The sequence below is a fragment of the Pan paniscus genome, chromosome 14 (assembly GCF_029289425.2).
Source record: "Pan paniscus chromosome 14, NHGRI_mPanPan1-v2.0_pri, whole genome shotgun sequence".
NCBI lineage: Eukaryota > Metazoa > Chordata > Mammalia > Primates > Hominidae > Pan > Pan paniscus.
In genome coordinates, this window is record NC_073263.2 from 1317401 (window position 1) to 1331324 (window position 13924).

Here is a 13924-nt window from a genome sequence, read left to right on the forward strand (position 1 = left end):
GGCCCCTGGGAGCTGCAGGTTTCCTAATCATGTCTGCACCTAAGAACAGTAGGGTCTTGTCTGGCTCTTCTTATGAACGGTCCCCCAGCCCGGACTCCCCAAGGTCCATGCGAGCTTCACCCAGCTTCTCCCTCTCCGCTATCAGAAACCCAGGCTTAAGGGGAAGCTCCTCACCAGGGATCCGGAGCTACCATTCACCATCCCCTAGGGCTTCACCACACTCACCTCTGTCATCACCAGAATCCCACAAGCTCCCATTTCCCTGTCCTCACCGTGATGGGCAATCAATGAAGCCATTGGGCTCTCCCGTGTCCTCCTCTGAGGATTCCTCAGAGTCCCCACGTTCATCAATAATATACCACATGTTCTTGCTGCCATCACCCAGCAGCTCACCCCCAGCTCTCGGGGGGTCTCCTGTGTCTCCCAGCTACTCTCCAAACAACCCCAGATTTCAGCTGGAGTCAGCCCCCCACACCCAGGAATCACCTACAAACTCACGAGCCTCACGGTGCTCCACCCCTGTGTCTTTCATCTCTTCACCCCCAGGCCTCAGGGACTCTCCTGTGGCTCCCAGTTACTCTCCAGCCATCCCCAGGTTCCTGCGGGAGTCAGCCCCATGCACCCAGGAGTCCCCCAGAGACTCACACGTCTCGGGAGAATATGAGCCGTCCCCCAGCCCTGACTCCTCAAGATTCATGCCTGCCTCACCCAGCTTCTCCCTCTCCCCTCCCAGAAACTCAGACCCAAGGGGCAGCTCCTCACCAGGGATGTGGAAGTACTCTACATCACCCCGCAGGGCTTCACCACTCTCACATCCATCATCAACAGAATTCCACAACTTTACGTTTCCCTTTCCTAACCAAGCAGGACAGTCACTCATGTCATTGTGTTCTCCCGTGTCCTCCTCTGGAGATTCTCCACAGTCACCTCATTCATCAATAATATACCATATGTTCTTACTGCCATCATCCAGCAGCTCACCCCCAGCCACCCATGACTCGCCTGTCTGTCCCAGCTACTCTCCAACTACGCCCAGATTTCAGCGGGAGTCTCTACCCCACACCCCAGAAACACCTACAAACTCACAGACCTCAGTGAGATCCTCGCCAGTCTCTCTCACGTCTTCACCCCCAGCCCTTACGGACCCTCCAGTCTGTCCCAGCTACTCTCCAACCACGCCCACATTTCAGCGCGGGTCAGTTCCAGGAACCCAGGGATCACCACCAAGCCCACCACTTTCACTGAGTTACTCCCCAGTCGCTAGCACGTCTTTATCTCCAACCCTCAGGGACTCGCCTGTCTGTCCCAGCTACTCTCCAAACACGCCCACACTTCAGCGGGAGTCCGTTGCAGGCACCCAGAAATCACCACCAAACTCACCAATTTCACTGCGTTACTCCCCAGTCTCTCTCATGTCTTCACCATCCCTCAGGGACTCTCCCGTCTGTCCCAGCTACTCTCCAACCACGCCCACATTTCAGCTGGAGTCAGTTCCAGGCACCCCGGACTCACCACCAAACTCACCAATTTCACTCAGTTACTCCTCAGTCTCTAGCACGTCTTTATCTCCATCCCTCAGGGACTCTCCTGTGTGTCCCAGCTACTCTCCAACCACGCCCACACTTCAGCGGGAGTCAGTTCCAGGCACCCAGGAATCACCATCAAACTCACCAATTTCACTGCGTTACTCCCCAGTCTCTCTCATGTCTTCACCATCCCTCAGGGACTCTCCCGTCTGTCCCACCTACTCTCCAACCACGCCCACATTTCAGCTGGGGTCAGTTCCAGGCACCCCGGAGTCACCACCAAACTCACCAGTTTCACTGAGGTACTCCCCGGTCTCTCTCATGTCTTCACCCCCAGCCCTCAGGGACTCTCCTGTGTGTCCCAGCTACTCTCCAACCATGCCCAGATTTCAGCGGGAGTCAGTTCCAGGCACCCAGGTATCACCACCAAACTCAGCAGTTTCGCTGAGTTACTCCCCAGTCTCTCTCATGTCTTCACCCCCAGCCCCCTGGGACTCTCCTGTCTGTCCCAGCTACTCTCCCACCACGCCCAGATTTCAGCGGGAGTCAGCCTCCCACACTCCGGAATCACCTACAGACTCACAGACTTCACTGAGGTCCTCCCTGGTCTCTCTCAGGTCTTTGCCCTCAGCCCACATGGACTCTTGTGTCTCTTTCAGCTACTCTCAAAACTTCTCTAGATTCCAGCTGGAGTCAGTTCCAGGCACCCACGATACACCACCGAACTCACGAATTTCACTGACTTACTCCCCAGTCTCCCTCATGTTCTCACCCCCAGCCCTCAGGGACTCTTCTGTCTCTCTCAGCTACTCTCCAACCATCTCCAGATTGCACCTGGAGTCAGCTTCCCGCACCCAGGAATCATCTACAAACTCACGGACCTTACTGCCACCCTCCCCCATTTCTTTCACCTCTTCACCCCCTGCCTTCAGGGACTCTCCTGGGCCTCCCAGCTTCTCTCCAGCCTTCCCCAGATTTCTGCCACAGTCAGCCCCAGGCACCCAGGGCAACCATAGACACTCACAGGCCTCACGAGACTATCTCCCAATGACCTGTACCTACACAGGGATGGCTCCCACGCATCCCTCAGTGACCCCAAACCCATCTTCACTTACACTCAGACACTCCCAGGGCCTGACAGCTACTCCCCGTTATTGTCCTTCCGTTCGAAGCCCTGGCCAATCTACTAGCCCACATGACGCAGTTACCTGGCCATTTCTCCACGGTTCCCGTGAGGGCCCCACACCCAGCCGCACAAGAGCCCCTCCTGCATTCCGTCCTCACACGCAGGCCTGTCCATCTACGTGCTACTGTCACACTCTTGCCAGCAGAAGAGGCCCCTGTAATGGCCGATATCACCACCCAGTCTATCCTCACCCCACAGCTGTGCAGCGGGTCCCTCCTGCTGGCCCACGTGGCTGCCAGAGCCCATGCTGGCACGACGCTCCAGCAGGTCGGCGTCCCTGCGGGCCACACTACCGGTGACATGGCTAGCATGACCCTCCTTCCTGGCAGTGACACTGTTGATGTGAACCCCAGTTTCACATCTGTCATTTCTAAATAGGACCATTTTCCCTTTTCGCTCTCCCTTCCTTTCACAGGGCTTTTCATTCTCTCTGTTTCTGCCTCCGTTTCAGATATTTACTCACCTTTTTCTCTCTCACTATGTCTGCCGTGGTCTCCATGAGAGTGCGCCACATAAGATTCCCCCATTAAAAGTCATGAATTGAGTGGCTTTTAGTATACCTGTGGTTGTGCACATTCAGTTATAATTGGCAATCCATTGTAGAACGTCTTATCACCCCCGACCAGAGAAAAACCCTGGAGACATTAGTCACTCCTCATTCTGTCTCAAACCCCCTCCCTGACCCTCAGCCCTAGGTAGCAACTACCTAGTGTGATCAATCCCATACGCATAGATTTCCATATTGTGGACATTTCCTATAAACGGAACTGCACAATAGGTGAGCTCTTATGACTGACATAACACGTAGCACAATATTTTCAAGATTCATCCACATTGTAGGCTTACCCACGGGGGGAAACCATTTTTTTGGGGGGTTTTAGTAACACCGGGTGTTTTCTCCTTCCTTTCGTCCTTCTTTCCTTCCTTCCTTCCTTTCTTCCTTCCTTCCTTCCTTCACACCTTCCTTCCTTCCTTCCTTCCTTCCTACCATCTCTCTTTCCTTCCTTCCTTCCTTCCTCCTATTTCTCTCTTACTCCTTCTGCCCTCTCTCTTTCATATGCCTTAGGTGCATCCCACATTCTGCGTTTTTTTGGGGAAATCCTCGACAGGTGCAGGAAAATTGTGTTATTGTAACTATTTACCGCTATCTCTCTTTCACGGCTCTCCATCAGTTGTGAACATCTATTGGTTTATCCCAAGTCACTAAGCATATGTTTATTAGGTACACCTGTTTTTCCTTATACAGCTGTTTCTGGAGTCTAGGGTCGCATACTCATAAACCCAGTGTAACTCAGAAACGCATCTAATATTCCAATAAACCCATCATAACGTTGAAAAATCATAAATCAAACCATCATAAGTCACGGTTTGTCCGTGGATATGGGCGTCATCAATTCCATTGTATTCAGTAATGCTGTACACCATTAACAATGGCAGACTGATTGGGAGTGGATATTGATAGCATTATAAAAGTCAGTTATTAGAGGGATACTTCTTTAACCTGACTGAAGAACTGATCTAATGGCTTTAGTCGAGTGCATGATTATGTGAGATGTTTTGAGACAGAGTAGTACATTTGTGAATGAAATTTTATGGCTTTTTTTCACTTAGTAGGCACCATTGTGTGTGGAAAAGTGAGAAAATTGCTTTCTGCTGTAGAGTCTGGCATTCATTGTAGATTTAAGCTTATTTTTCTGGGAGCAAATCTTATTCAATAAAATACTACTCTTTATACTAAAAAACAAAAACAGTGGTGATGTGTGGTCATTATCCTCAGCAAACTAATCCAGGGAAAGAAAACCAAACGCCACATTCTCACTTATAATGGGAGCTGAAAAAGGAGATCACATGGACACAGGAAGGGGAACAACACACAATGGGGCCTTTCGGGAGGCAGAGCGTTAAGAAAAACAGCTACTGCATGCTGGGCTTAATACCTAGGTGATGGGTTGACAGGTGCAGCAAACCACCATGGCACACGTTTACCTTAGTAACAAATCTGCACATCCTGCACATATACCCCAGAACTTAGAAACGAAACGAAACAAAAGAAAACGAAAAAGCAATAGCAAAACGCTAAAGGCAAAAGAAAGTTTCAAACTCAGAACGTGACAGACCAATGTTTGGTTCAAACCATGGTTCTCAACCCAGGTGCCATAAGGTCAGGATAGAGAATTTGATTACATATTGTAAATAAGACATGCAGCAAATGACCAGAAAGATTATTCTCAACATATGTGTGTCTTCTAATTCAATGGTGACGCTATCTACCGGGACATAGCATTAGATTCCAAAGGGCCGAGTCCCGCCACACTGGCCTCCCACACTAATAACAATGGGAAGCCCTACATTGTTTTACCTGTGCTTCTCAGCAACTGGCTATAAATCAGGTTGCCACCACTCCCAGATTTAGTTGCATTCATTTGCTGGAAGAGCTTACAGCACGCAGGGAAACACTTACATTTGCCGTTGTATTTTAGCGGACATGGCAAAAAGTTCAGAAATTAATGTGGGGCCCGGCATGTGGGGAGGGGCGCACTACCTTCCAGGAAGTGTTATCCAGAAGCTCTCTGATCCCAGTCCTTTTGGGTTTTTATGGAGACCTCATTCTATAGGCATGATGGGTGAAACCATACGCTATTGGTGATCAACTCCACCTGAGGCTCCCAACCCTCCCTGGAAGTTGGGGTTGAGGCTTTGCCATTCTCAGTCTGACTAAAAGAATTTACCCAAACGGAATTTTAAAACAGATGAGCATAACTGGAATCTTAATTAGATGATTGGATTATCTGGAACCACACCTTGGTATTCGTAACACGAGCACCCTCATCCAACGAATGCTCCACCCAACTGGCTCCCAAGTCTCTACGTGGTTCCAGAGCAAAAGAATGTTTATACAACGCATATCTCCACCTTTTCTTCAAAGTCTTTTCGCTTACACGGAAAGACTTCTTAAACTGCCATGCATCAGGTTCAGGGGGAGGTCTTGTTACAACGCAGATCTGTGGATCTCCGGGGTTTGATTGTGGCAAGGATGCTGCTGGTGTCAAAACCACAACGTGGGAACCACAGAACCATTAGTTGGTTTTCAGTGTTTCAGTGCATACAATTCCTAACATATCTGGCCAAGAAAACTTGTAAGTTCTTAGATTGTCCCAAAGGTGGCGCATGAAATCAAAGCAGGAGAACGGTTTCCTACGAGGTGTAGCCTGGGAAAGTTGGGGGTGACTGATGGAAAGGAGGAGTGAAGCTCCGCCCTTTCCGCTGCTAGGCTGCCCCCGAGGCTATTTAAACCCACCCTGGCTGGCCTGTACTCAGATCTTCGCGGAGCGGATCAGCGGCCGGAGCGTTTGGCGGACTCTGCGTGGACTTGGAGCTCACAGCGTCTTGCGACTTGGAAGCGGATTCAGAGGACAGGACAGAACACTTGGGCAAGTGAACCTCTGTCTGTCTGTCTGTCTGTCTCATTGGTTGGTTGATTTCCATTTTCTTAAGGGGCACATACCTCACACCGCACACACACACACACACACACACACACACACACACACACACACACGCACACACACTCCTTCTTTCTGCGAGTTAGAAAATTAGTAGGGGCCCCTGGGAGCTGCAGGTTTCCTAATCATGTCTGCACCTAAGAACAGTAGGGTCTTGTCTGGCTCTTCTTATGAACGGTCCCCCAGCCCGGACTCCCCAAGGTCCATGCGAGCTTCACCCAGCTTCTCCCTCTCCGCTATCAGAAACCCAGGCTTAAGGGGAAGCTCCTCACCAGGGATCCGGAGCTACCATTCACCATCCCCTAGGGCTTCACCACACTCACCTCTGTCATCACCAGAATCCCACAAGCTCCCATTTCCCTGTCCTCACCGTGATGGGCAATCAATGAAGCCATTGGGCTCTCCCGTGTCCTCCTCTGAGGATTCCTCAGAGTCCCCACGTTCATCAATAATATACCACATGTTCTTGCTGCCATCACCCAGCAGCTCACCCCCAGCTCTCGGGGGGTCTCCTGTGTCTCCCAGCTACTCTCCAAACAACCCCAGATTTCAGCTGGAGTCAGCCCCCCACACCCAGGAATCACCTACAAACTCACGAGCCTCACGGTGCTCCACCCCTGTGTCTTTCATCTCTTCACCCCCAGGCCTCAGGGACTCTCCTGTGGCTCCCAGTTACTCTCCAGCCATCCCCAGGTTCCTGCGGGAGTCAGCCCCATGCACCCAGGAGTCCCCCAGAGACTCACACGTCTCGGGAGAATATGAGCCGTCCCCCAGCCCTGACTCCTCAAGATTCATGCCTGCCTCACCCAGCTTCTCCCTCTCCCCTCCCAGAAACTCAGACCCAAGGGGCAGCTCCTCACCAGGGATGTGGAAGTACTCTACATCACCCCGCAGGGCTTCACCACTCTCACATCCATCATCAACAGAATTCCACAACTTTACGTTTCCCTTTCCTAACCAAGCAGGACAGTCACTCATGTCATTGTGTTCTCCCGTGTCCTCCTCTGGAGATTCTCCACAGTCACCTCATTCATCAATAATATACCATATGTTCTTACTGCCATCATCCAGCAGCTCACCCCCAGCCACCCATGACTCGCCTGTCTGTCCCAGCTACTCTCCAACTACGCCCAGATTTCAGCGGGAGTCTCTACCCCACACCCCAGAAACACCTACAAACTCACAGACCTCAGTGAGATCCTCGCCAGTCTCTCTCACGTCTTCACCCCCAGCCCTTACGGACCCTCCAGTCTGTCCCAGCTACTCTCCAACCACGCCCACATTTCAGCGCGGGTCAGTTCCAGGAACCCAGGGATCACCACCAAGCCCACCACTTTCACTGAGTTACTCCCCAGTCGCTAGCACGTCTTTATCTCCAACCCTCAGGGACTCGCCTGTCTGTCCCAGCTACTCTCCAAACACGCCCACACTTCAGCGGGAGTCCGTTGCAGGCACCCAGAAATCACCACCAAACTCACCAATTTCACTGCGTTACTCCCCAGTCTCTCTCATGTCTTCACCATCCCTCAGGGACTCTCCCGTCTGTCCCAGCTACTCTCCAACCACGCCCACATTTCAGCTGGAGTCAGTTCCAGGCACCCCGGACTCACCACCAAACTCACCAATTTCACTCAGTTACTCCTCAGTCTCTAGCACGTCTTTATCTCCATCCCTCAGGGACTCTCCTGTGTGTCCCAGCTACTCTCCAACCACGCCCACACTTCAGCGGGAGTCAGTTCCAGGCACCCAGGAATCACCATCAAACTCACCAATTTCACTGCGTTACTCCCCAGTCTCTCTCATGTCTTCACCATCCCTCAGGGACTCTCCCGTCTGTCCCACCTACTCTCCAACCACGCCCACATTTCAGCTGGGGTCAGTTCCAGGCACCCCGGAGTCACCACCAAACTCACCAGTTTCACTGAGGTACTCCCCGGTCTCTCTCATGTCTTCACCCCCAGCCCTCAGGGACTCTCCTGTGTGTCCCAGCTACTCTCCAACCATGCCCAGATTTCAGCGGGAGTCAGTTCCAGGCACCCAGGTATCACCACCAAACTCAGCAGTTTCGCTGAGTTACTCCCCAGTCTCTCTCATGTCTTCACCCCCAGCCCCCTGGGACTCTCCTGTCTGTCCCAGCTACTCTCCCACCACGCCCAGATTTCAGCGGGAGTCAGCCTCCCACACTCCGGAATCACCTACAGACTCACAGACTTCACTGAGGTCCTCCCTGGTCTCTCTCAGGTCTTTGCCCTCAGCCCACATGGACTCTTGTGTCTCTTTCAGCTACTCTCAAAACTTCTCTAGATTCCAGCTGGAGTCAGTTCCAGGCACCCACGATACACCACCGAACTCACGAATTTCACTGACTTACTCCCCAGTCTCCCTCATGTTCTCACCCCCAGCCCTCAGGGACTCTTCTGTCTCTCTCAGCTACTCTCCAACCATCTCCAGATTGCACCTGGAGTCAGCTTCCCGCACCCAGGAATCATCTACAAACTCACGGACCTTACTGCCACCCTCCCCCATTTCTTTCACCTCTTCACCCCCTGCCTTCAGGGACTGTCCTGGGCCTCCCAGCTTCTCTCCAGCCTTCCCCAGATTTCTGCCACAGTCAGCCCCAGGCACCCAGGGCAACCATAGACACTCACAGGCCTCACGAGACTATCTCCCAATGACCTGTACCTACACAGGGATGGCTCCCACGCATCCCTCAGTGACCCCAAACCCATCTTCACTTACACTCAGACACTCCCAGGGCCTGACAGCTACTCCCCGTTATTGTCCTTCCGTTCGAAGCCCTGGCCAATCTACTAGCCCACATGACGCAGTTACCTGGCCATTTCTCCACGGTTCCCGTGAGGGCCCCACACCCAGCCGCACAAGAGCCCCTCCTGCATTCCGTCCTCACACGCAGGCCTGTCCATCTACGTGCTACTGTCACACTCTTGCCAGCAGAAGAGGCCCCTGTAATGGCCGATATCAGCACCCAGTCTATCCTCACCCCACAGCTGTGCAGCGGGTCCCTCCTGCTGGCCCACGTGGCTGCCAGAGCCCATGCTGGCACGACGCTCCAGCAGGTCGGCGTCCCTGCGGGCCACACTACCGGTGACATGGCTAGCATGACCCTCCTTCCTGGCAGTGACACTGTTGATGTGAACCCCAGTTTCACATCTGTCATTTCTAAATAGGACCATTTTCCCTTTTCGCTCTCCCTTCCTTTCACAGGGCTTTTCGTTCTCTCTGTTTCTGCCTCCGTTTCAGATATTTACTCACCTTTTTCTCTCTCACTATGTCTGCCGTGGTCTCCATGAGAGTGCGCCACATAAGATTCCCCCATTAAAAGTCATGAATTGAGTGGCTTTTAGTATACCTGTGGTTGTGCACATTCAGTTATAATTGGCAATCCATTGTAGAACGTCTTATCACCCCCGACCAGAGAAAAACCCTGGAGACATTAGTCACTCCTCATTCTGTCTCAAACCCCCTCCCTGACCCTCAGCCCTAGGTAGCAACTACCTAGTGTGATCAATCCCATACGCATAGATTTCCATATTGTGGACATTTCCTATAAACGGAACTGCACAATAGGTGAGCTCTTATGACTGACATAACACGTAGCACAATATTTTCAAGATTCATCCACATTGTAGGCTTACCCACGGGGGGAAACCATTTTTTTGGGGGGTTTTAGTAACACCGGGTGTTTTCTCCTTCCTTTCGTCCTTCTTTCCTTCCTTCCTTCCTTTCTTCCTTCCTTCCTTCCTTCCTTCCTTCACACCTTCCTTCCTTCCTTCCTTCCATCCATCTCTCTTTCCTTCCTTCCTTCCTCCTATTTCTCTCTTACTCCTTCTGCCCTGTCTCTTTCATATGCCTTAGGTGCATCCCACATTCTGCGTTTTTTTGGGGAAATCCTCGACAGGTGCAGGAAAATTGTGTTATTGTAACTATTTACCGCTATCTCTCTTTCACGGCTCTCCATCAGTTGTGAACATCTATTGGTTTATCCCAAGTCACTAAGCATATGTTTATTAGGTACACCTGTTTTTCCTTATACAGCTGTTTCTGGAGTCTAGGGTCGCATACTCATAAACCCAGTGTAACTCAGAAACGCATCTAATATTCCAATAAACCCATCATAACGTTGAAAAATCATAAATCAAACCATCATAAGTCACGGTTTGTCCGTGGATATGGGCGTCATCAATTCCATTGTATTCAGTAATGCTGTACACCATTAACAATGGCAGACTGATTGGGAGTGGATATTGATAGCATTATAAAAGTCAGTTATTAGAGGGATACTTCTTTAACCTGACTGAAGAACTGATCTAATGGCTTTAGTCGAGTGCATGATTATGTGAGATGTTTTGAGACAGAGTAGTACATTTGTGAATGAAATTTTATGGCTTTTTTTCACTTAGTAGGCACCATTGTGTGTGGAAAAGTGAGAAAATTGCTTTCTGCTGTAGAGTCTGGCATTCATTGTAGATTTAAGCTTATTTTTCTGGGAGCAAATCTTATTCAATAAAATACTACTCTTTATACTAAAAAACAAAAACAGTGGTGATGTGTGGTCATTATCCTCAGCAAACTAATCCAGGGAAAGAAAACCAAACGCCACATTCTCACTTATAATGGGAGCTGAAAAAGGAGATCACATGGACACAGGAAGGGGAACAACACACAATGGGGCCTTTCGGGAGGCAGAGCGTTAAGAAAAACAGCTACTGCATGCTGGGCTTAATACCTAGGTGATGGGTTGACAGGTGCAGCAAACCACCATGGCACACGTTTACCTTAGTAACAAATCTGCACATCCTGCACATATACCCCAGAACTTAGAAACGAAACGAAACAAAAGAAAACGAAAAAGCAATAGCAAAACGCTAAAGGCAAAAGAAAGTTTCAAACTCAGAACGTGACAGACCAATGTTTGGTTCAAACCATGGTTCTCAACCCAGGTGCCATAAGGTCAGGATAGAGAATTTGATTACATATTGTAAATAAGACATGCAGCAAATGACCAGAAAGATTATTCTCAACATATGTGTGTCTTCTAATTCAATGGTGACGCTATCTACCGGGACATAGCATTAGATTCCAAAGGGCCGAGTCCCGCCACACTGGCCTCCCACACTAATAACAATGGGAAGCCCTACATTGTTTTACCTGTGCTTCTCAGCAACTGGCTATAAATCAGGTTGCCACCACTCCCAGATTTAGTTGCATTCATTTGCTGGAAGAGCTTACAGCACGCAGGGAAACACTTACATTTGCCGTTGTATTTTAGCGGACATGGCAAAAAGTTCAGAAATTAATGTGGGGCCCGGCATGTGGGGAGGGGCGCACTACCTTCCAGGAAGTGTTATCCAGAAGCTCTCTGATCCCAGTCCTTTTGGGTTTTTATGGAGACCTCATTCTATAGGCATGATGGGTGAAACCATACGCTATTGGTGATCAACTCCACCTGAGGCTCCCAACCCTCCCTGGAAGTTGGGGTTGAGGCTTTGCCATTCTCAGTCTGACTAAAAGAATTTACCCAAACGGAATTTTAAAACAGATGAGCATAACTGGAATCTTAATTAGATGATTGGATTATCTGGAACCACACCTTGGTATTCGTAACACGAGCACCCTCATCCAACGAATGCTCCACCCAACTGGCTCCCAAGTCTCTACGTGGTTCCAGAGCAAAAGAATGTTTATACAACGCATATCTCCACCTTTTCTTCAAAGTCTTTTCGCTTACACGGAAAGACTTCTTAAACTGCCATGCATCAGGGTCAGGGGGAGGTCTTGTTACAACGCAGATCTGTGGATCCCCGGGGTTTGATTGTGGCAAGGATGCTGCTGGTGTCAAAACCACAACGTGGGAACCACAGAACCATTAGTTGGTTTTCAGTGTTTCAGTGCATACAATTCCTAACATATCTGGCCAAGAAAACTTGTAAGTTCTTAGATTGTCCCAAAGGTGGCGCATGAAATCAAAGCAGGAGAACGGTTTCCTACGAGGTGTAGCCTGGGAAAGTTGGGGGTGACTGATGGAAAGGAGGAGTGAAGCTCCGCCCTTTCCGCTGCTAGGCTGTGCCCGAGGCTATTTAAACCCACCCTGGCTGGCCTGTACTCAGATCTTCGCGGAGCGGATCAGCGGCCGGAGCGTTTGGCGGACTCTGCGTGGACTTGGAGCTCACAGCGTCTTGCGACTTGGAAGCGGATTCAGAGGACAGGACAGAACACTTGGGCAAGTGAACCTCTGTCTGTCTGTCTGTCTGTCTGTCTGTCTGTCTCATTGGTTGGTTGATTTCCATTTTCTTAAGGGGCACATACCTCACACCGCACACACACACACACACACACACACGCACACACACGCACACACACTCCTTCTTTCTGCGAGTTAGAAAATTAGTAGGGGCCCCTGGGAGCTGCAGGTTTCCTAATCATGTCTGCACCTAAGAACAGTAGGGTCTTGTCTGGCTCTTCTTATGAACGGTCCCCCAGCCCGGACTCCCCAAGGTCCATGCGAGCTTCACCCAGCTTCTCCCTCTCCCCTATCAGAAACTCAGGCTTAAGGGGAAGCTCCTCACCAGGGATCTGGAGCTACCATTCACCATCCCCTAGGGCTTCACCACACTCACCTCTGTCATCACCAGAATCCCACAAGCTCCCATTTCCCTGTCCTCACCGTGATGGGCAATCAATGAAGCCATTGGGCTCTCCCGTGTCCTCCTCTGAGGATTCCTCAGAGTCCCCACGTTCATCAATAATATACCACATGTTCTTGCTGCCATCACCCAGCAGCTCACCCCCAGCTCTCGGGGGGTCTCCTGTGTCTCCCAGCTACTCTCCAAACAACCCCAGATTTCAGCTGGAGTCAGCCCCCCACACCCAGGAATCACCTACAAACTCACGAGCCTCACGGTGCTCCACCCCTGTGTCTTTCATCTCTTCACCCCCAGGCCTCAGGGACTCTCCTGTGGCTCCCAGTTACTCTCCAGCCATCCCCAGGTTCCTGCGGGAGTCAGCCCCATGCACCCAGGAGTCCCCCAGAGACTCACACGTCTCGGGAGAATATGAGCCGTCCCCCAGCCCTGACTCCTCAAGATTCATGCCTGCCTCACCCAGCTTCTCCCTCTCCCCTCCCAGAAACTCAGACCCAAGGGGCAGCTCCTCACCAGGGATGTGGAAGTACTCTACATCACCCCGCAGGGCTTCACCACTCTCACATCCATCATCAACAGAATTCCACAACTTTACGTTTCCCTTTCCTAACCAAGCAGGACAGTCACTCATGTCATTGTGTTCTCCCGTGTCCTCCTCTGGAGATTCTCCACAGTCACCTCATTCATCAATAATATACCATATGTTCTTACTGCCATCATCCAGCAGCTCACCCCCAGCCACCCATGACTCGCCTGTCTGTCCCAGCTACTCTCCAACTACGCCCAGATTTCAGCGGGAGTCTCTACCCCACACCCCAGAAACACCTACAAACTCACAGACCTCAGTGAGATCCTCGCCAGTCTCTCTCACGTCTTCACCCCCAGCCCTTACGGACCCTCCAGTCTGTCCCAGCTACTCTCCAACCACGCCCACATTTCAGCGCGGGTCAGTTCCAGGAACCCAGGGATCACCACCAAGCCCACCACTTTCACTGAGTTACTCCCCAGTCGCTAGCACGTCTTTATCTCCAACCCTCAGGGACTCGC